The following is a 21,940-nucleotide window of genomic DNA, read 5'->3' as shown; positions in this document are numbered from 1 at the left end:
CATCTTATCAGCATTCTTATGATGTCTTACTAGTTTTAGTCAGTAAACTAAGACCACGTTGGGGTACCAATTTCAAATAATTTAAATCAATTATATGCCTCACCACATTTTGCTGGGTACTTATTTAAATGACCTGAGAATGAAGTGTTTGACCTGAGTGGGATATGAATGCTGAATATAAAAAAAGTGTAATCAAACACTGTAATTATTTTGTTTGATGCTCTACTGATTATTCCCATACCTATTTGGCTACATGTCTATTTAACTATGTCATTACTTCAAGACTTAATATCATGCTGAACTGAAATATACTTTGTTAATAATAAACTAGGTTGATCAACAAGCATATAAGCATGAGAGAATTTTCCTGGTTAATCATGCGATTATGCTATGGAAAATTGCAATAATCCTTCATCGCCATGAATTATTTATCTCGGAAAGCTTGCATAAGCTATCATCCCATCCTTCCTAACTGAACCTACATACAGATGAGCTGTTGTAGTCATACCATTCCACTGCCAAGTTCACATCTTTGTAGAGAAATGGCATAATGGAAACAATAGGTCTGTGGGTTGGGCCTAGTTGTTCAGCTGACCAATTGCATGCTGTAGAATGTTCATGCTGAGCTTATCTAGGGTTATACCAGCTAGTGGCAGTCTCTATGTAGATGCTTTATATACTAGAAATAACACCTAAAACTTTGAAAAATTGCTGACAATGCACCTACAGTAGAAAAGAACATTATTATTATTATTATTATTATTATTATTATTATTATTATTGCCCACAGGCATATGGCGTAGTGGTTAAGAGCAGGGGGCTACTAACCCCAAGATTCCGAGTTCAATTCCAAGCAATGACCTGAACAATAATAATAACATTGAAAAATACCTTAGGAATGAGAACCCAGGTTCAAAATCTCCCCAAGACACCTGATGAATGCTGGATGGTATATCAGCCGAAATGTTAACAGCAAACAAGATGAGAGCAAATATCCGTCAAATGTAAATAATGAAAATAGAAATTAGTTTACATTTACCTCTCTCTTTTTTCATATATATATAGGTGCAGGAGTGGCTGTATGGTAAGTAGCTTCTTTGCCAACCACATGGTTCTTGGTTCAGTCCCACTGCGTGGCACCTTGGGCAAGTGTCTTCTACCATAGCCTCGGGCCGACTAAAGCCTTGTGAGTGGATTTGGTAGACAGAAATGGAAAGAAGCCTGTCGTATATATATATATATATATATATGTATGTATGTATGTATGTATATGTTTGTGTGTCTGTGTTTGTCCCCCCAACATTGCTTGACAACCGATGCTGGTGTGTTTACATTCCTGTAACTTAGTGGTTCGGCAAGAGAGACCGATAGAATAAGTACTAAGGCTTACGAAGAATAAGTCCTGGGGTCGATTTGCTCGACTAAAGGCGGTGCTCCAGCATGGTCGCAGTCAAATGACTGAAACAAATAAAAGAATAAAAGAATATGGTTATTAAGGTAGCGAGTTGGCAGAATTGTTACGTTACTGCTGCAAATGAAATGCTTGGCAGTGTTTCTTCTGTTTTATGTTCTGAGTTTAAATGCTGGCGAGGTTGACTTTGCCTTTCATCCTTTTCAGATCACTAAAAGAAGTACCAGTTGAGCAAGGCCTGCAATTTGGGGGAAGGGGCCAATTGATTACACTGTTCCAAGTGCACAACTGGTATTTATTTCATCAACCCTGAGAGGACGAAATGAGTATCAATTGTGTACTGGGGTTGATGTAATCGACTGCCCCCTCCCCAAAATTGCACGTATTGTGTCTATAATAGAAAGGATTATCATCATCATCATCATTATTATCATTATGATTATCACTAGCTAGTAGAATCATTATAGTATCAGACTATAATGCGACATTATAGTGTCAGACAAGGCAGCGAGCTGGCAGAAATGTTAGCACGCCTGGTGAAATGCTAAGCAGTATTACATCTTATATGTACTGAGTTCAAATTCCGCCGAGGTCGATTTTACCTTTCATCCTTTCATCCTTTCAGGGTCGATTAAATAAGTACCAGTTATGCACTGGAATCGATATAATCGACTTAATCCGTTTGTCTGTCCTTGTTTGTCCCCTCTATGTATAGCCCTTTGTGGGCAATAGAGAAATAAGAAATGTTAGCATGCCGGGTGAAGTGCATAGCAGTATTTCGTCTGCCGTTACGTTCTGAGTTCAAATTCTGCCGAGGTCGACTTTGCCTTTCATCTTTTTGGGGTCAAAAGATTAAGTACCAGTTACACACTGGGGTCGATGTAATCGACTAAATCCCTTTGTCCGTCCTTGTTTGTCCCCTCTATGTTTAGCCCCTTGTGGGCAATAAAGAAATAAGAATCATTATAATGTCAGACTAACTGTTTTGCAGTATTTGGTCAGGCTGTCTACGTTCAGAATAATAATCATATCGCAGTTGACTTTGCTTTTTATTACTCCAGGGGGTCAATAAAATAAAGTACTTGTTGATAACTGGGGTCAGTTTAATCATTAAACTTTTCCCCAATTTCAGGCCATGTGTATATACTGAAATCAATCGTTATTATTATTAGCATTATTAGCACATCTGATAAAATGTTTAGCTGCGTTTCTTGTGACTCTTCATGTTTTGAGTTTCAAATTCCACTTAGGTCAACTCTGCCTTTCATCCTTTTGAGGTAATTGTAATCAGCTTACTCCTTCCCCTAAAATTGCTGGCTTTATGCCAAAATTTGAAACAATTATTATTCACATTATTATCCTTGTGATCATTTGTTTAATGTGGCTTTGATCATTAGTTCATTTGATCATAGGGTTGACCCATGCTGGAAACAAATTGTGTAGCCTTGTGCCTCTTTAAGAAATCAATATATATTATATGCTTTTATGATGTTGTTTTGGCTTTTATAACCTAATTACTTTAAAGTTGATGACTTATTGGTCTCTTAGTATATTAGAGTTATTATTCATAGGCATTTATACTTTTATATAAAAAAAATGCCAATAGATTATTAGATTCTCATATTAATTGAAATTCTGAAATAGTGTATACAATGGGATAGAAAACTCATTTAAATTAAGTAAGATGATTGAAATAATGTTTTTCTTTGACTTCCTTTCTTTTCTTATTCATCTTTCTTTAAGTTGAAAGAAAATAGAATTTCTTAACATTTAAGACTCTGAAGATGAAGTAAAAAATTAAAGTAGCCAAGCTTGTAAATTTTCATACTAAACTGTTCTGAGGTATGAAATAGTACATTTTTACCTCACATAAAACTCAGTTGTGTACTGGTGTGTGTGTTTGTTTGTTTGTGTGTGTGTGCATGTTTTGTATGCACAGAATTTACAATGCATGCAAATATATTCCCTTCTGTGAAGAATAAAACTGGCAAATTGATTTCTAACAATTTTCTAAATTAGCTTACGATTAAAGTATTTTTTTCTCTTCTTTTTAATAATAATGATTTCTAATTCTGGCACAATGCCACATAATTTGGAACAAGAATTGAAGTCGATTTAATCAATCAATCAAACCCAGACAGATAAAAGGTAAAATTGCCATCAGTTGGATTTGAACTCAAAATGTAGAGAACATAATTAAATGCTGCTGTGTATTTGTCTGGATAATTGTTATTGAGTTCTTTGTTGTGAAATCCCATGACAACATTAATCAAACAGAACTATTTTATGCTATGCTAAAAGTGAAATAAAATTCACCCATGATAAGATGACTTGGTGAAGTTTGAAGGAGATTTGGCTGTTAATTTTTTCCTCAGGTTGAGTGACTGTGCAGAGTGACATCATTGGTAGTCATAAGATGGTAACAATAAACATACTTCTGGAGCAATGCTTTTCAAACTTCTTGCTGGAGCAGAACCCCAAGGAAACATTCCACGGGCTCGGGGAACCCCTGTGCAATAATTTAATAGTCTTATGCACACATATCTGCACAGGAGAATTAAAAATTACTGCCGATTTTAGCAGTTTTGTAACTTCTTGCTGAACCCCTGGACTGTACTGGCGGAACCCTAAGGTTCCGCGGAACCCTGGTTGAAAACCACTGTTCTGGAGTAATATCTTAAGAAGCAAGTATTAAGGAATAAATTATAATGCTAAAATTGAAAGTATATTTGTTTTTTGTGTGTTTCTGAAAATATAATACCATGAGACAAAATGTTTCAACTAATGTATTCTTACATCTACCCCTGTTGCCTACAATGACTTCATGCATTTCATGGTCTTAGAACCTCAAAATTTTGTTCTTTGTCATATCAGCTTGTTAAAGAAACTTATTTGGAAACAAAGTTGGAAGAAAGACAATAAAATAAAATAATGCACATATGAAGAAGACACACGTAAACATATACATAGGCGTAGGAGTGGCTGTGTGGTAAGTAGCTTACTTACTAACCACATGGTTCTGGGTTCAGTCTCACTGTGTGGAACCTTGTGCAAGTGTCTTCTACTATAGCCTCAGGCTGACCAAAGCCTTGTGAGTGGATTTGGTAGAAAGAAACTGAAAGAAGCCTGTCATATATATGTATGTATATATATATATATATATATATATATATATATATATATATATACACACATATATATATATATATATATACACACACACACACACATATATATATATATATATATATACATATACATATACATATATTTATATATATATATATGTGTGTGTGTGTGTGTGTACATTTGTGTGTCTGTGTTTGTCCCCTCTACATCACTTGACAGCCGATGCTGGTGTGTTACGTCCCCGTAACTTAGCGGTTCAGCAAAAGAGACCAATTGAATAAGTACTAGGCTTACAAAGAATAAGTCCTGGGGTCGATTTGCTCAATTAAAGGTGCTGCTCCAGCATGGCCACTGTCAAATGTTTGGAACAAGTAAAAAAGTAGAAAAAAAGTAAAAAATTATATGAAAACAGTTAGAAACTGACACATATACTCAACAAACACTGACATGCATACCAAAATATACATGGCCAGCCTTGTCTGGCCCCCGTGCCAGCGGCACGTAAAAAGCACCATCCGATTCTGGCCGTTTGCCAGCCTTGTCTGGCACCTGTGCAGGTGGCACGTAAAAAGCACCCACTACACTCACAGAGTGGTTGGCTTTAGGAAGGGCATCAAGCTGTAGAAACACTGCCAGATCAGGCTGGGCCTGGCGCAGCCTTCTGGCTTCCCAGACCCCAGTTGAACTGTCCAACCCATGCTAGCATGGAAAACGGATGTTAAACGATGATGATGATGATGATGACTTAAGTTCTGCTGCACAGTACCTTGGTATCTTCTACTATAACCTCAAGAAGGGGGATATAGTGGAAGCAGTCTGACTGTGTCTGCGTGCCATAATTCATCACGTCTTTGAACAGAGCCTTAGTCTCAATTCAGATGGCTATGTGAAGCTGCTGGAGACTGGTCAAACACTAGCTGGAGATGTTTGCTGCTGAAAGGCCATATATGTGGCAGCAGGATTTTGGCTCCTTGCTATACCACTGGAAAGAGTCAGAAGAGGTTGTTGGAGAATTTCTATGACTTTGCCCACCCCACTGTCTGGCCTTCTAATTCCCTTGATTGTAACCCCATGGATTACTATGTGTAAGGTATAGTTGAGAAAGACACCAACTGCTCTGCTGACAACACCTCGGGTGGGTTTGTGACCAAGATAAAGATAATATTTGAACATCTTCCCATAGGGATGAATGCATACACCAGGCTCTGGAGCCATCTTGAAACTGTGGTGGAAGCTGAGAGTGGTTACTTTGAGTAAACTGTTATCTCCCAGCCCTAAGCTAGTTGGTATTTCTTGATTTTTTAAAATCCTTTTATTTTGGGATGGAATATTGTGTTTACTTTTTTTCTTTTGTGTAAACTGTCAAATTTAGTCAGAACTCCCTGTATATAAGTGTGTGTGTGTGTGTGTATACAACTACTGTTACTCACAATTATAGATTATTTGGTAGGGTGTACCATGCTTTTACTAACTGTTTTAGGTGCCTATACAGTCATGAGCAGATACAAGAACCAAGCTGGCCCTCCAAATTTTGACAAAGTACAACATCCAGCATGTGGCCACTAGAATGCAAGAAAGTGGTGGTACTTTACTTATTTATCCCCAAGGTATGAAAGATGAAGTTAGATTGAGGAAAAATATTGGTTTCAAATTTTGGCAGAAAGCTTGCAATTTCAGAGGGAAGGGGTAATTCAGTTACATTGACTCCCCACCCCATGCTTAACTGGTACTTATTTTATTGACCCCAATAGAATAAAAGACAAAATTAATCCTAGCAGCATTTGAACTCAGAATGCAATTTTGGAAGAAATGGTGCCTAACATTTTGTTTGAAATGGTAATGATACTACCAACTCACCAAATTTAAATTTAAACTAAAAGAAAGTATTGCAACATATTCTGTTCAATACAGTAATGATTCTACCAGGCAACTGTGTATACATACATACAAACGTACGTACGTACATACATACATATATACGTATGTACGTACATACATACATGCATGCATACATATATGTTTGTGTGTGTATACATATATATGTATGTAAGTATGCATGTATGTATGTGAGTTTGTATGCATGTGTGTATATATTTATCTATTGTATGTTTGTGTGAAAGTATGCATATATTTTGAACACTTACACATGCATACACACACAAAGGTGAAGCGAGGTGAGTGCATATGTCTGCAAATATGATATGTATTATAGAAAAAATTGTGAGTTAAGTGCATGTCATGTCACATGTAACCTTTTCTAACATAATTTTTTTAAATTAAAACCTGTAATGCAAATTAATTCTACATGAAAAATTTGTTCTCTTTTATGTCTGATCTGTGACAAAAGATATTTATTTCAATTACTTATCAAAAATGCCATTTTCTTTCAAACCTGTATGTAATACAAATAACATTTTGTATTCTGTATAAGCATAAAGTAGATTTTGTATTTTACATCAGTTCTTTAATGTAATGTTGGCTGGTTGCGTAGTTCCTGGCCAAGCATGACTCAATAGTTGTATGATCAAATTTTCTCAAATATAGTATTATTAAGAATAGATAATTCTATGCCAGCCATGGCCGCCCCGACTGGCTTCTGTGCCGGTGGCACATAAAAAGCACCGTCTGAATGTGGCCGTTGCCAGCGCCACCCCAACTGGCTTCCGTGCCGGTGGCACGTTAAAAGCTCCAACCGATCGTGGCCGATGCCGGACCCCCTGGCACCTGTGCAGGTGGCACGTAAAAAGCACCCACTACACTCGCGGAGTGGTTGGCGTTAGGAAGGGCATCCAGCTGTAGAAACTCTGCCAGATCAGACTGGAGCCTGGTGCAGCCCCTGGCTTCCCAGACCCCAGTCGAACCGTCCAACCCGTGCTAGCGCGGAAAACAGACGTTAAACGATGATGATGTATCTTTATTTTTCAAAGATGATAGGGATAATTCAAAGAAAGTTTGATTGCCTTTTCTCACAGGGTGAGTTACCTTATAGAGCTTTGCAGTGAATTAGCAGAACTATTAGAATATCAGATAAAATGCTTAGTGGTGTTTGTTCTTGTAATACAGTCCTCAGACTAGTCTGATACTACCAAACCATCTAACCCATGCTAGCATCAAATACAGATGTTAAATATTAATGATAATGTTGATGGTGACCAGTGACCCACTCACTTGTCTTGTTTGTGTTAGCCTCATATTTTACTCAACTGTTTCAAAAAACCTTCTTGAAAATATCCCAAAATTTTCCTTTCGTTTTGCACAGATGTACAAGGTGCATTCAGAAAGTATCTGGCTTCATTTTTTCCTGCCAAACTAATGCAATGTGGGCAAAATGTTTTGGCTGGAAGGAGATGCCACCCTACCTGCGCAAGCATGAAAATTTTTGTGCTTGTATTGGGTTGTCCGGAAAGTTCGTGCTAATTTTTAAAGGAAAGAAAAAAGTCAATAGATACTTGCCATTACATTTTAAATCAACCAAATATGAACTATTTTGTTGCACAATGCATCTCCATGTTTCCTTTGCCTTGAAAATACCACTTCCCAGAATTGAGGTAGTTTCATGTCAAAGAATTCATCAAGGTATCTTTTTATGTCATCCAATGAATTAAAATATTTACCATTAAGACTATTCTGCAGAGACCTGAATAAGTGGAAATCCGAAGGAGCAATATCTGGTGAATATGGGGTGGTGGTTTGCAGCAATTTTTGTCTGGTTCCCAAAGCATCAAGTACCGAAAATGAACTTTCTTATCTTCCATTTTAAAGGGTTACAGAATTAACGCAGGTTATAGGATCATAAATCTTCTTCCACAAAAAGATAGCTTAAACTGTGCTCTAAATGGAGGTGTAGTCAAATCCTATTTTATGGACTCAACCATGTTCTAAATTAAGTCGAAAGGTAAGCTACTATAAATCAGCACAAACTTTCCAGACAACCCAATAAGTTGTGTTAGTTCCTGGCTGTTAGAGTACAAATATGTAGTGCTTGCTCATCGGATTTTCATTTTCATGCAAGATGACTGAACGCATTGAGTGAAGACCATAACTCCATGTCTCATCACCAGTACTGATGGTCTTCATGAAGTCTGGGTCATATTTGCACAGTCCAACATGCCCCAAGCAATCTCCATGTGGATTTGTGGATTTGCTTCTGCTGCTCCACCGGTGTCTTATGGAAGAACCTCACTGACACCCTCCACGTGCACAAACCCTTCATCAAAATGTAATGCTCTCTGCTTATTCCCATTTCATGTGCAATCTCCTGGATTGTCACACAACGGTCTTCCTTGACTATTCGCCAAACCTTCACAGTCAGCTCCTCACTCTTTACTGAGGTACACCATGTTTGAAGCAGTTGTACCACTCCTTGATCTGAGTTTTACCCATGGCATCATCACCAAAGGCCGGCTAAATCTTCTGGCCGGTTTCAGCTTGAATATCACCATGCTTTTGATAAATCTTGATGCAATATCTTTACTCTTACTCTTTACTGTTTTACTTGTTTCAGTCATTTGACTGTGGCTATGCTGGAGCACAGCCTTTAGTTGCACAAATCGACCCCAGGACTTATTCTTTGTAAGCCTAGTACTTATTCTATCAGTCTCTTTTGCCAAACCGCCAAGTTACGGGGATGTAAACACACCAGCATCAGTTGTCAAACGATGTTGGGGAGACAAACACAGACACACAAACATATACACACACATATATATACATATATACGATGGGCTTCTTTCAGTTTCCGTCTACGAAATCTCCTCACATGGCTTTGGTTGGCCCAAGGCTATACTAGAAGACACTTGCCCAAGATGCCACGCAGTGGGACTGAACCCAGAACCATGTCGTTGGTAAGCAAGCTACTTACCACACAGCCATTCCTACACCTATGTTCAATATTTTTGGTGACAGGGAAAACCCACTGGGCATGCACTACGTGTTTCTTCTTTAGGCATAACAGCTGAGAACTGACATGGCCTACTGGCATAGAAATTTACTTGCATGCTTAGGAAGGGAGGCACCTCCTCCCATCCAAAGGATTTTGCCATGCAGCATTAGTTCTGGTGAGAAAAAAAAGAAGTTGGATATTTTTTGAATGCACATCGTACATCGTTTGTTGTTAAGCAACTCCAAATTTGGCTGTTATATCTAACAGGTCATTCACCCACTCTCTCACCTTCATCAGGATCTCTCATAAGCTCATCTTAGTCTCATATTTGACTCAAATTTCAAATCACCTTCTTGAAGATATCGCAAATTAAGGATGTTTTTGTACAGATATACATCATTTCTGTTTAAAGTTTACATTTTTAGTTGTGTAGCACCTCTACATTGTATATTAAATTAAAGTCTTATGAAATATTCAAAGAAGTATTACAGGTTTTTCGCAATTTGATTTTAGACTGAATTAATCTCTTTACAAGTTTCTCTATTTGCATTGAAATATACCAGCTAAATTAACTCTAAGTGAAATAATTTGGATAATTAATTAAATTTACTCTTCATGATTAGGATCATATATCTTTATTGGGAATTAGATTATAGGAATAAATTTCTGTAAAAACTTATTTTGTTTTTTTATTTGCTTTTGTTCTCATTCATTCAATAAAACTATATGTGTGTGTGTGTGCGTATATATGTATGTATGTATATATGAACAATCATTGTTAGTTTAACTATGTGGTGTTGGAGGTGGAAAAAGGAGCATACTGCAGTCACACTTTTATACAAACATTAATATGCAGAGGTATACACTAATTAAATAAGCATGTTACCAAGTGATTAGTGTTTAGGCTCATGATTATAAGTTCACAGGTTTGATTCTTGGACCAGGTGGCGCATTCATTCTTTGAGTGAGACAGACCATGTTGTATTTATTTCTTTATTGTCCCCAAGGGGCTAAACATAGAGGTGTCAAACAAGGACAGACAAAAGGATTAAGTCGATTACATCGACTCCAGTGTGTAACTGGTACTTGTTTAATTGACCCCGAAAGGATGAAAGGCAAAGTTGACCTCGGCAGAATTTGAACTCAGAATGTAATGGCAGACGAAATATCGCTGAGCATTTCACCTGGTGTGCAAACGATTCTGCCAGCTTGCTGCCTTACACCATTTATGTGTATGCATAATATTCTGTTTAAATAGATTTATGTTTATTGCATAAACATTGCAGTTATGTTCTTCTAATACGAATTGACAAACATTTTGGAATGAGAACATGAACTTACGCTCAGTATATACACTTGCACAGATGATTGTGTACGGAAACAATTTAAGATGATTTTATGATATTGATATGAATATTAGACCTTCATATAACAAAAGCATCCTTGAACCAAAAGCATAAAAAAAGGATGACAAAAATAGTTTAATTTTCTAATACTGGAAAATATTTCTTTTCTAATTTAGCATCCACAGATATTGTAACATGTATTGGTTGTCTAATAATTATTGTCAAGCTGTCAACCTTTACACCATAATGTAAGAGAATTTATACCTAGATATACAATTGTTTACATTGTTTACAGCAGTGCTCTCTGCCTATTATTTTAACTTCATCCAAGCAGTGACCTGAACAATAACAACAATAATAATAATAATAATAATAATAATAATAATAATAATAATAGTAATAATAATAATATTTTTTGTTTCTTTATTACCCACAAGGGGCTAAACATAGAGGGGACAAACAAGGACAGATACACGGATTAAGTCGATTACATCAACCCCAGTGCGTAACTGGTACTTAATTTATCAACCCCGAAAGGATGGAAGGCAAAGACAACCTCGGCGGAATTTGAACTCAGAACGTAATGGCAAGACGAAATACGGCTACGCATTTCGCCCAGCGTGCTAACGTTTCTGCCTGCTTGAATGATAACAATAATAATGATAACATTGAAAAATACCTTAGGAATAAGAACCGAGGTTCGAAATTTCCCCAAGACACCTGAAGAAGGCTGGAGGGTGTATAGGCCGAAACATTGTGTTAACAACAAACAAGATGAGGACAAATATCCGTCGAATGTAAATAATGTAAATAATGTTCATTGTCAATCTTCTCACCTCAAAAACTTCACAGTAATTTGATAAAAAAAAAAAAGTATTTGGATGTAGCTAACATTATTCTCTGGCTGAGCAGGCAAGGAAGACAACTCAGAATGTTACTAGGGTCTTAATCATTATCAGAAGGATTATCACCTTTACCGTTTCTTACTGGCCACATAGGCTTACTCAGTAGTAAGGTTTGTAAAACTGAGTATTGCTGGGAAATGAGATTATTTGATAATTAAATCATAAAGGGGTACTGACCACATATATTAATTGGTGAGTCTGATTATTTGCAATGTTTTCAACATCAGAGATAACCACATTTAGGATAAGAAAAATATTTAAAATGACTGAATTTATTCATATCTTCATTGTAATTTAATGTCTATTTTCCATGCTGTCATGGGTTGGATGGTTTGTTTGGAGCTGTTTAGCTCGAGGGCTACTCATTGTCTGTTCTGGCATGGTTTCTGTGGCTGGATGCCCATTTTAATTCCAACCCCCTTACAGAGTGTACTGGCTGCTTTTATGTAGCACCAGAACTAGTGCTTACAGTGTGGAACCAGCACGAGTGCTTTACATGTGGCACCAGCACCAGTGCTTTTTATGTGATACCAGCACCAGTATCAATTCTGCTGTGGTGGATGTGTCTTCTTGAGTACAGCAAGGTGCCAGACATCTCAGTCCTTAGTCATCTCCTTTGTAAGGCCCTGTGTCTTGAGATCAGCCTTATGCCAGGAAAATATATGACATGCATAAAACTTTCTGACTTTCATTTAGGGTAATCTTTTGTGGAAGAGATCCAAATAAAAATGAAACTATTAATAATGTTGAAAATAAAAAAATAAACTTGTCTTTTTTTAAGACAGTCTGCTTACCAAATGTGGCCCAAATTAATAAATTATGCAGTGGGAGTGCTAAGTAGTGATGTGTATAAATGCTATGTTATTATCAGTTCAAACATGCTTAAGTCACGTTTGAACCCTTAAGCAAGCCATTCATTGTGTTTTGTCGTGGATATAATTTCTCACTGCAGACAAATGGTGTAAATACACCTAAATCAGCATGCTGCGCCATCTATCCAGATTATGAGATTCTCTTATTCTTTTATTTTTTTACTTGTTTCAGTCATTTGATTGTGGCCATGCTGGGGCACTGCCTTAAAGGGGTTTTTTTAGTCAAAGAAATCTACTATTAGTCTTATTCTTTGTAAGTCTAGTATTTGTTCTATTGGTGTATTTTGCCAAACTGCTAAGTTACAGGACGTAAACATATTAACATTATATGTTAAGTGATGGTGGAGGGGACAAACACAGACACGAAAACACATGCGTAAATATATACAAATATATATATGTATACATGATGGGCTTCTTTCAGTTTCCGTCTACCAAATCCACTCACAAGGCTGTGGTTGGCCCGAGACTATAGTAGAAGACACTTGCCCAAGGTGCCATGCAGTGAGACTGAACCTGGAGCCATGTGGTTGGGAAGCAAGCTTCTTACCATACAGCTTCTTACCATACTAGCATTTCAGAGTGGTTACCTCCTCTGTAGTCACAGAAACCAAACAGGGTACACTGTGAGCTATCAAGTGAGACTGTCTCCCTTATGTTATTCCAGTCCTCATACGACGACTGGTAAGAACATTGAAATTAATAAATGCTTCATATTAAAAGAGTAGAAAAAGCGCGGGCTAAAACTACGCGCCTTCACTAGTCAGTTAAGGTGAAACAGTGTCACGTGACAACTTGCTGGGGCTGCCTGCTGGAGCCTATGCGGCAGGTATTTAAAGGGAAAAATTTGACAAGACAGTCAGTCACCGGCTGACACTCACTGACAATACATCGAAGAGGCCAGGGAACAGAAGAAAGAAGAAGAAAGAAGACATGCACCCAACACCAGAGGTGAAGACACCTCCGAAAGGGGGGGCCCCGCCACGTCAAAACGGTTGAGGAGTAGGGGCTGAAACCGGACGTGGTTCCTCCTGATGATGTCTTGAGCTAACTGGATCCTATAAAGGAGCTGTTGTGGTAGCAGACCATGAAACATGGTTGTAATTCCTGCATCAAACACTTTTATTTTTCATTTTGTTTTCAAAACAGTTTCCAGATTTCTATTTTGCACATCAGGGATTCTGCCTTACACATCATTACATCTTGTAATATGTATGTAATATGTATTTGGCCTTTGATCTTATTCAACTCTTGTTGTACGACAGACATGCATCTCCATTCTTAAGTTTCTCTTCTGATAACTTTTAAATAAATGATCATGTTTTCCTTTGCTTTTTTTTTCTTTTTGATAAGAAATGTTTTGTTTTAACAGTGCTAGCTTTCAACAATGCTAGTGAACTAAATGTTTTTAACAACGATGTTGAGAAATGTGAACAATAGTCTGTAGTAATATGCTATTTCGAATTATTTCCATATGTTTTTTTTTTTACCTTTTTACAATTACCTGTTTTCACAGAAGAGCTAATACTTAAGTGAGAATTTTAAAACACTATTAACTTTATTTTATTATGCATTAAAAACAAAAACAAAAACAAAACAAAACAGTTTTTGGCTTTTTGTTTGATCATCTGATATTTAAGATCTGACAATTTATTTTTAATCTAAAAGGAAAAAAAAATTAAAATCATGCAACATGTTTCATTTAATGTCAAAACCATTTAATAAAATAAAAAGAAATAATTTTATATAAATTGTAAATATAAAACAATTATAACATATTAGATTAAAGATATATATATTGAATATATATTAAACAGTATATTAACTGGATTGGCATGTCAGGAACACCTTGGTGTTATTACTTATAATAGCAGTTTAATGAAAGACAAAATTGTAAGACATTTATATTTTTGTAGAAGTGTATGTACACAGACTAGAATATGTTAGCAACATATAAGTAGAAACCAAGTACATTTAATCATTTTGCTGTTCCTGGTTCAGTTTTATATTTTACTTTTGAATGATTTCAACGTGTTCATAAGAAAATAAATCACCATAAATGGTATGATTATATGGGCCCATATATATGATCTGATGGCCACACTTATGAAATATAATGATCATTTAATGTATTATCACTCATAGAAAAACTTAAAATTGTTATAATGGTTTAAACTCTTCCTTATGCATCAGTTAGCATGGACAATAGTAGTAACTTATGCCATTCTGAATATGGCCAAGCAGTTAAAACTAGAAAATGAACAACATTCAGTTTCCATGTATAATGTATACTCAAAACTTTTAGACTTAAAATTCTGGTAAAAAGTGTGTATAAGGCTCATCATCATCATCATCATCATCATCATCATCGTTTAACGTCTGCTTTCCATGCTAGCATGGGTTGGACGATTTTACTGAGGACTGGCAAACCAGATGGCTGCACCAGGCTCCAATCTGATCTGGCAGAGTTTCTACAGCTTGATGCCCTTCCTAATACTAACCCCTCCGAGAGTGTATTGGGTGTTTTTATGTGCCACCGGCACGGGGGCCAGTCAGGTGGTACTGGCAACGGCCACACTTAAATGAGCACTAAGATGAATGCCAGTATGGAAAAACAGATGTTGAATGAGGATGACAATGAAGATGATTGTATTTCATGGCTATTTTAATTGGACGGGTAGAAAAGGGTTTTATAAGGAAAAAGAAGCATGGTACCCAAGCCAGTGGAGTGCTAAGAGCACCATCCAAACATGATCATTGCCAGAGCAGCCGACTGGCTTCTGTGCCAGTGGCACGTAAAAGCACCATTTGAGTGTGATCATTGCGAGTGTCACCTTACGGGCACTTGTGCCGGTGGCATGTGAAAAAACATTCAAGCGAGATCGTTTCCAGTGCTTCTGGACTGGCTCCTGCGCAGGTGGCACGTAAAAACACCATTTGAACGTGACCGTTGCCAGTACTGCCTGTCTGGCCCTTGTGCCGGTGGCATGTAAAAGCACCCACTACACTCTCAGAGTGGTTGGCATTAGGAAGGGCATCCAGCTGTAGAAACTCTGCCAGATCAGATTGGAACCTGGTGCAGCCATCTGGTTCGCCAGTCCTCAGTCAAATCGTCCAACCCATGCTAGCATGGAAAGCAGACATTAAACGATGATGATGATGAATTTCCTACACTAAATACAACTAAATTAACAGAAGTGAGCCCTATAGGTTCAACAAAGCTTTTACTGTCAAAACAGAAAAATTCTTTACCATTTTCCCCTTTCTACTGCCACCATAAAACTGTTTGCTTTCTTCTTCTCCTTCCCCTCATTTTTATCCTCACCTTCTTACTCTAATAATTCTACTACTTTCTTCTCACAAACACTTTTATACTCATCCACTTAACCCTTTAACATTTAAACTGGCTATATTTGGTCAATCTGTTTTATTTGTTTGATGTTCAAACTGGCTAAATCCACTCTCTCACATCTATCCTATAATGTAAACAATCACACCATTGAAATTTCAAAGCTAAATGATAATACATGATTAATTAAATTAACAAATAAATAAATAAGCATTTCATTTGAAGGCACATGGCTCAGCAGTTAGAGCATTGGGCCCATGATCATGAGGTAATAAGTTCTAATCCCAGTTAGAGCATTGGGTCCATGATCATGAGGTAATAAGTTCTAATCCCAGACTGAGCTGTTTGTTGTGTTTTTGAGCAAAACACTTTACTTCACATTTTTCCAGTTCACTCAGCTGTACAAATGAGTTTTGATATCACTGGTACCAAGCTGTATAGCTGTTGCCTTTCCCTTGGATAACATCAGTGGCATGGAGAGGGGGAAATGATATGCATGGGCAACTGCAAGTCTTCAATAAACAACCTTGCCCAGACTTGTGCCTTTGAGGGGAAATTTCTAGGTGCTATCCCATGGTCATTCATGACTGAAGGGGGACTTTACCCCATTACATTTGACAGATTAATTTGAATGCTAAATGGTTAAACTGTTGCTCCACACCTTCTTAGAGGCCACACTGATTCACTCACAAGTTATCTTCCAGCTACACACACACACAGACAGACAGACAGAGCTTAGAAAACACAAGTAATGAACAGCATGATGAAGGCTATCAAGCAGAAACTCCAAAGAAACGGTCAATCTTTTCTTTGTTACAAAAATTGCTATCATATACACATACTGTCACATACACAGATACATATACAATTACATTCACATATGTACAATCACATCCATTTACATATTAGCACAGATACACACATTATAATACATACATGAATTATCCTTATATATACACAAAATATGTGCATATTTTTCAAACAACACTCACATATTTCTCAAGAGAAAAATTTAAAAATTCACACAGTTTATGCAGTTAATTGTTTATAACTGTGTAAACATAATAATTTATTTCTCATCACCAATCACTGATTGTAATTAAAAATCTTGGCATAAATCCGAAGCTAATTATTTTCATTTTTATTATTCAATTACTGTTCATTTCTCTCAACAAATGAATTTTAGCTTCCAGAGCAATTTCTATATTTATTTGCAATGACAAGCAATTAAAAATCTATTTCAATATTCTAAAGCTTGTAGCTAAAATCTGAAATTTTAAACTAATAATATTTATTTCTTACATAGTCACGAAGTTTGAAATTTTTATTTGAGGAAAACATGACAGATTTTAATGTCCATGTCATTCTCAAAAGGATTAGCATTGCAAATTATTGTTGTTTAATTCCAGTCTTGTCTTAACTTATCGAACCCATGATCAATGATATTCCAGATATGACCCTTCTGTGCTTTTATGGATATCTACACATACCTAGGAGTACATGATTTAACATGATTTTCTTTATTTTAAGTGGTAGGATGTAATTAAGGGTATTGGCTGTTATTTCTGTTGCAGCCGTTCCCTTTTCTGCTTATAGTAATGTAAGCTGTTGTTGCTATCCTCCAATCAGCTCTGATCAAGCAGATAAAGGATTAAAGCATCCAATCATGTCCATGCCTTCTTATTTCCAGATCAAGATTGTTTTATGTCTTTTCCCAATTTTGAGATGGTAAGGTAAAATTTCAAAGAGATTTGAGTGTTATTTCTAGCAGCTCAGGTGACTACAAATAGCTGCATTTCCCAACATGGAGTCTGTAGACCCTTAGAGGACAGTAAGCTGTGTGCAAAACTTTGAAAGGTTACAGTGTAAAATATATAGTTCCTCAGAAATGGCTGTGTGAATGGGGGTATGCTTTGTTATTATGTAATTTTGAGTTCTACATTACAGTATGTGTCTGCTGTAGCCAACTAATTGATTGTCCAGACTGTCTTATGCATATGCACACATACATGTATGTGTGTGTGTATGCTTGTGTGTGTCTGTGTAAATATTTATAATCTGCATCAGCAAATAGTAGTGATGTTTGTTGACATTCCCAGCTAACAAATTATTCATTAGCTTAATATTTTCAAAGATGAATGGAATAAAAAATTTGTTACTTGAAAAACAGGTATGGGTTAGTGACATGAAGAGCATGCTGCTGTAAAACAGTGCCTCAGTAGATATTCATCTAACCCATACTAGAATGGAAAAATGGATATAAAACAAACAGACAAACTTGATTATATATGATTATCCAGTTGAATATATCTCTCAGTTTTTGAGGTGAAACAAGGCAAACAAGTTTTTTGTTTGTTAAAACTGGCTTATTTTGTTGACAGATCTTTCAAAATCTTTGGGTCTGTGAGAAGATCATCATCATCGTTTAAAATTCACCTCCCATGCTAGTATAGGTTGGACGATTTGACAGGAGATAGCCAAATAGAAGACTACCCAAGGCTACTGTGTCTGTTTTGGCATGGTTTTTATTTATGGCTGGATGCCCTTCCAGAAACCAGCCACCCTGCAGAGTGGACGCAGTGCTTTATATGTGGCACCAGCACAGGTGAGGTCAATTTTGGCATGGTTTTTATGGCTGAGATATATATTAAAGAAAAGGAGTCCTTGGTTTTGGAAAGTTTCGGATCCCCTGGTTTTGAAGCTTGCTCCCTTGTTAGCTCATTTAGCATTTTAATTGGATGTAGATGGTCGCAAGTAGAAATTGAAACTTCACCGAAGCAGTTCACCTTTCTATTCTACAATGCTTTATTTTCTACAATGTTATTTCATGATTCTCAACAACATGCGATGTTGCTATTTATAACAAATAAAATATACATTAATTTATTTATTTATTTATTTCTGTTTTAAAATTGCATATTCTTTATTCTCATGCAAACATTCATGTTTGCAAATCTTTATAAATTCAAATTTACTATGGAAGCACAGCATTGAAATATAGGCCACATTGAAACCATGATGCTGCCTTTAGAAAATATATGGCTTTTGAGAGGATGATGTAACTACTTAGAACAGTTTAAAAATCATGGTGTGCTGTGCGGGAAAATTATTAAAAGTGTAAGCTAACATGATACTGCACTTATAGTACTAACAGTCAGGTCAGTTTCTAAACTAGCTCAGATACACAGTCAGACAGACAAGAAAAATTGTTACCTCCTAAAATTTTTGCTATTGTCATTCAGCTTCTCCCACCTGCCTTACCACCCGACTCCACTATCTCTCAAAGGTTTTCTTATATTGCACGATATCTTTTGAATAAAGAAATGTGTTTGTATATATTTTTTTTGCTTTCATATAAATCGATTCTTTATTGATATTTAAAGAAAGAGAAAATAAATTATGTGTTTATACAGAATTAGTAATGCAATTTTTAAACATTTAAAAGAAAATTGCAGATATTTTTTTCTTTCTTTTTGTAATATGAGAATTCATCATCACAAATGTACTAAGTCTAAAAATTGTGGAGTTCCTCTCCATTGTTGCTGATGGGTTGGCAAACTTGTTAAAGTTTTGATCAAAATTGCTTAGTGGCATCTTTTCTAGTTCTTTACATTTTGTGTTGAGATACTTCTGAGATCAACTTTACCTTTCATCCTCCAAGGATTAATAAAATAAAGTAACAGTATAGTACCGAGGGTTTCAGTAACAGTTTTGAACCCTTCCTTTTCTATTTGGTAACTGATGAGCAAATCTGTGGTATTGAGCAGAATATTTACTCTAATGATATTTCTGCTTCAGCAACTCAGTGCTGAATCTGTCTAAAATGTAATGGAAAATAGGTCCGTTTCAAAACATTGATGTCCAGGTCACAAAAGTAAAGTTTGAAGGGAATAGCAGTCATTTCCTTTGATTTCTTGATAGAAGCAAATAGGAAATAGCACTTACTGACCAAAGAAAACAACGATAAAAATTTTGTCACACATTGTTATTATTATTATTATTATTATTATTATTATTATTATTATTATTATTATCATTATTATTATGCAATTTGTTCATCATGTACAAGTGATGCATGACTTTTGGCCCATCCTGCATATCCAACGAATTTTCAGTAACTTGCTTGTATTCTTGTTCTAAAAGACTTAAGTGTGCATGCACATAGTTACCTACATCCTTATATGGATGCACACAATGACACCAAATTTACTGAATCGGGAACAAATAATGTTCATTAAAATTACAAACTGAAGCAGAATTCACAAATAAAATACGTCTTGCACAATCATCATAGCAATTACAAACCGTAATAGTTTTTAAAACTTGGCAAACAGTTAAATGCCCTCATAACTCTTTCGCACACACACACATATTTATATGTAGTGTGTATGTGTGTTTAAAAAAGAGGGCATTATTGGAACAAACCATAGACATATAAATATACATCATACAGGAGTCATTTTAATAATTGACTAGAGATACATATCGATATATATATAGAGAGAGAGAGAAAGAAAGAGAGAGAATTCTAGTTATATATATACATATAGTTCTAGTTATTGTTTTATATGTATATAAAATTGTGTCTGTATGTATGTGTGTGAGTGTGTGTGTGTATATATATATATATGTGTCATACATGTGTGTGTGTATATATATATGTGTCATACATGTGTGTGTGTATATATATATGTATGTATGTATATATGAATGTATATATATGTGTATGTGTGTGAGTGTATATATACATGTGTGTGTGTACACATATATATGTATGTATGTATGCACATATGAATATGAGTGAGAAAGAGAGAGAGAGAGAGAAAGAGAGAGAGAAGTCACTGAAATTCTGAGATAAATACACACTACGTTTCTCCAATTACATTGTGTTTTACCAAAGTAGTTATTTATTATGTTATCTAAATACCATTCCAGGAGTTACAATATGCTGTAAGGCTTCACTCTATTTGTGTAATTTGCATCATTGCAAGATCATATTTTAGTCTCAAAGTTTAAGAGTTTTATAGTTATACATTTGTGAAATTATTTCATAAGTCAATGATGGTTGATATTGTGTTCAGACAATAGAACTTCTATAGTTATTTAGGCAGAAAAATACATAGATTACAACTTACAATGCTGCATAGGCGCAGGAGTGACTGTGTGGTAAGTAGCTTGCTAACCAGCCACATGGTTCTGGGTTCAGTCCCACTGCGTGGCATCTTGGGCAAGTGTCTTCTGCTATAGCCCCGGGTAGACCAATGCCTTGTGAGTGGATTTGGTAGACGGAAACTGAAAGAAGCCTGTCGTATATATGTATATATATATATATATATGTATGAGGATCAGAATCGAAATCGATCAATGGAAATCGATCAATGGAAATTGCAGATGTGTTACCAGTGCCGGTGGCATGTAAGAGAACTTTCCGTTTCGCGACCATTGCCAGCACCGCCCCGTTTCGTGTCCGTTGCCAGCCTCGCCTGGCCCTCGTGCCGATGGCACATAAAAAGCACCATCCGTTCGTGGCCGTTTGCCAGCTCTGTCTGGCACCAGTGCGGGTGGCACGTAAAAAGCACCCACTACACTCACGGAGTGGTTGGCGTTAGGAAGGGCATCCAGCCGTAGAAACACTGCCAGATTTGACTGGGCCTGATGAAGCCTTCTGGCTTCACAGACCCCAGTAGAACCGTCCAACCCATGCTAGCATGGAAAACGGACGCTAAATGATGATGATGATGATGATGATGTATGTGTTTGTGTGTCTGTGTTTGTCCCCCTAGCATTGCTTGACAACCGATGCTGGTGTGTTTACGTCCCTGCCACTTAGCGGTTCGGCAAAAGAGACCGATAGAATAAGTACTGGGCTTACAAAGAATAAGTCCCGGGGTCGATTTGCTCGACTAAAGGCGGTGCTCCAGCATGGCCGCAGTCAAATGACTGAAACAAGTAAAAGAGTAAAGAGTAAAGAGTATAACAAAACCAAAAAAAGTTTTGGTCTTTTGTCAGTGTTATTTCCTAATGGCTACTATTCCCTTCAAACTTT

At 36.4% G+C, this 21,940-nt stretch overlaps 2 long non-coding RNA genes across 4 annotated transcripts in view; one reads left to right on the top strand and one right to left on the bottom strand.

The window, feature by feature from the left end:
* The window catches only part of LOC118762444, a 203,994-nt gene extending 191,719 nt beyond the window's left edge, over positions 1–12,275 (top strand). Inside the window, exon 3 of the long non-coding RNA XR_004998198.1 lies at positions 12,265–12,275. This is a non-coding gene — a long non-coding RNA (uncharacterized LOC118762444). The remainder of the gene's footprint in view (positions 1–12,264) is intronic.
* Positions 1–21,940, bottom strand: part of LOC118762443 — a 426,872-nt gene that overhangs the window by 249,360 nt on the left and 155,572 nt on the right. The window lies entirely within an intron of this gene.

This window comes from Octopus sinensis, linkage group LG3 (genome assembly GCF_006345805.1).
Source record: "Octopus sinensis linkage group LG3, ASM634580v1, whole genome shotgun sequence".
Lineage (NCBI taxonomy): Eukaryota > Metazoa > Mollusca > Cephalopoda > Octopoda > Octopodidae > Octopus > Octopus sinensis.
This window is presented reverse-complemented; position numbering and strand designations above follow the sequence as displayed.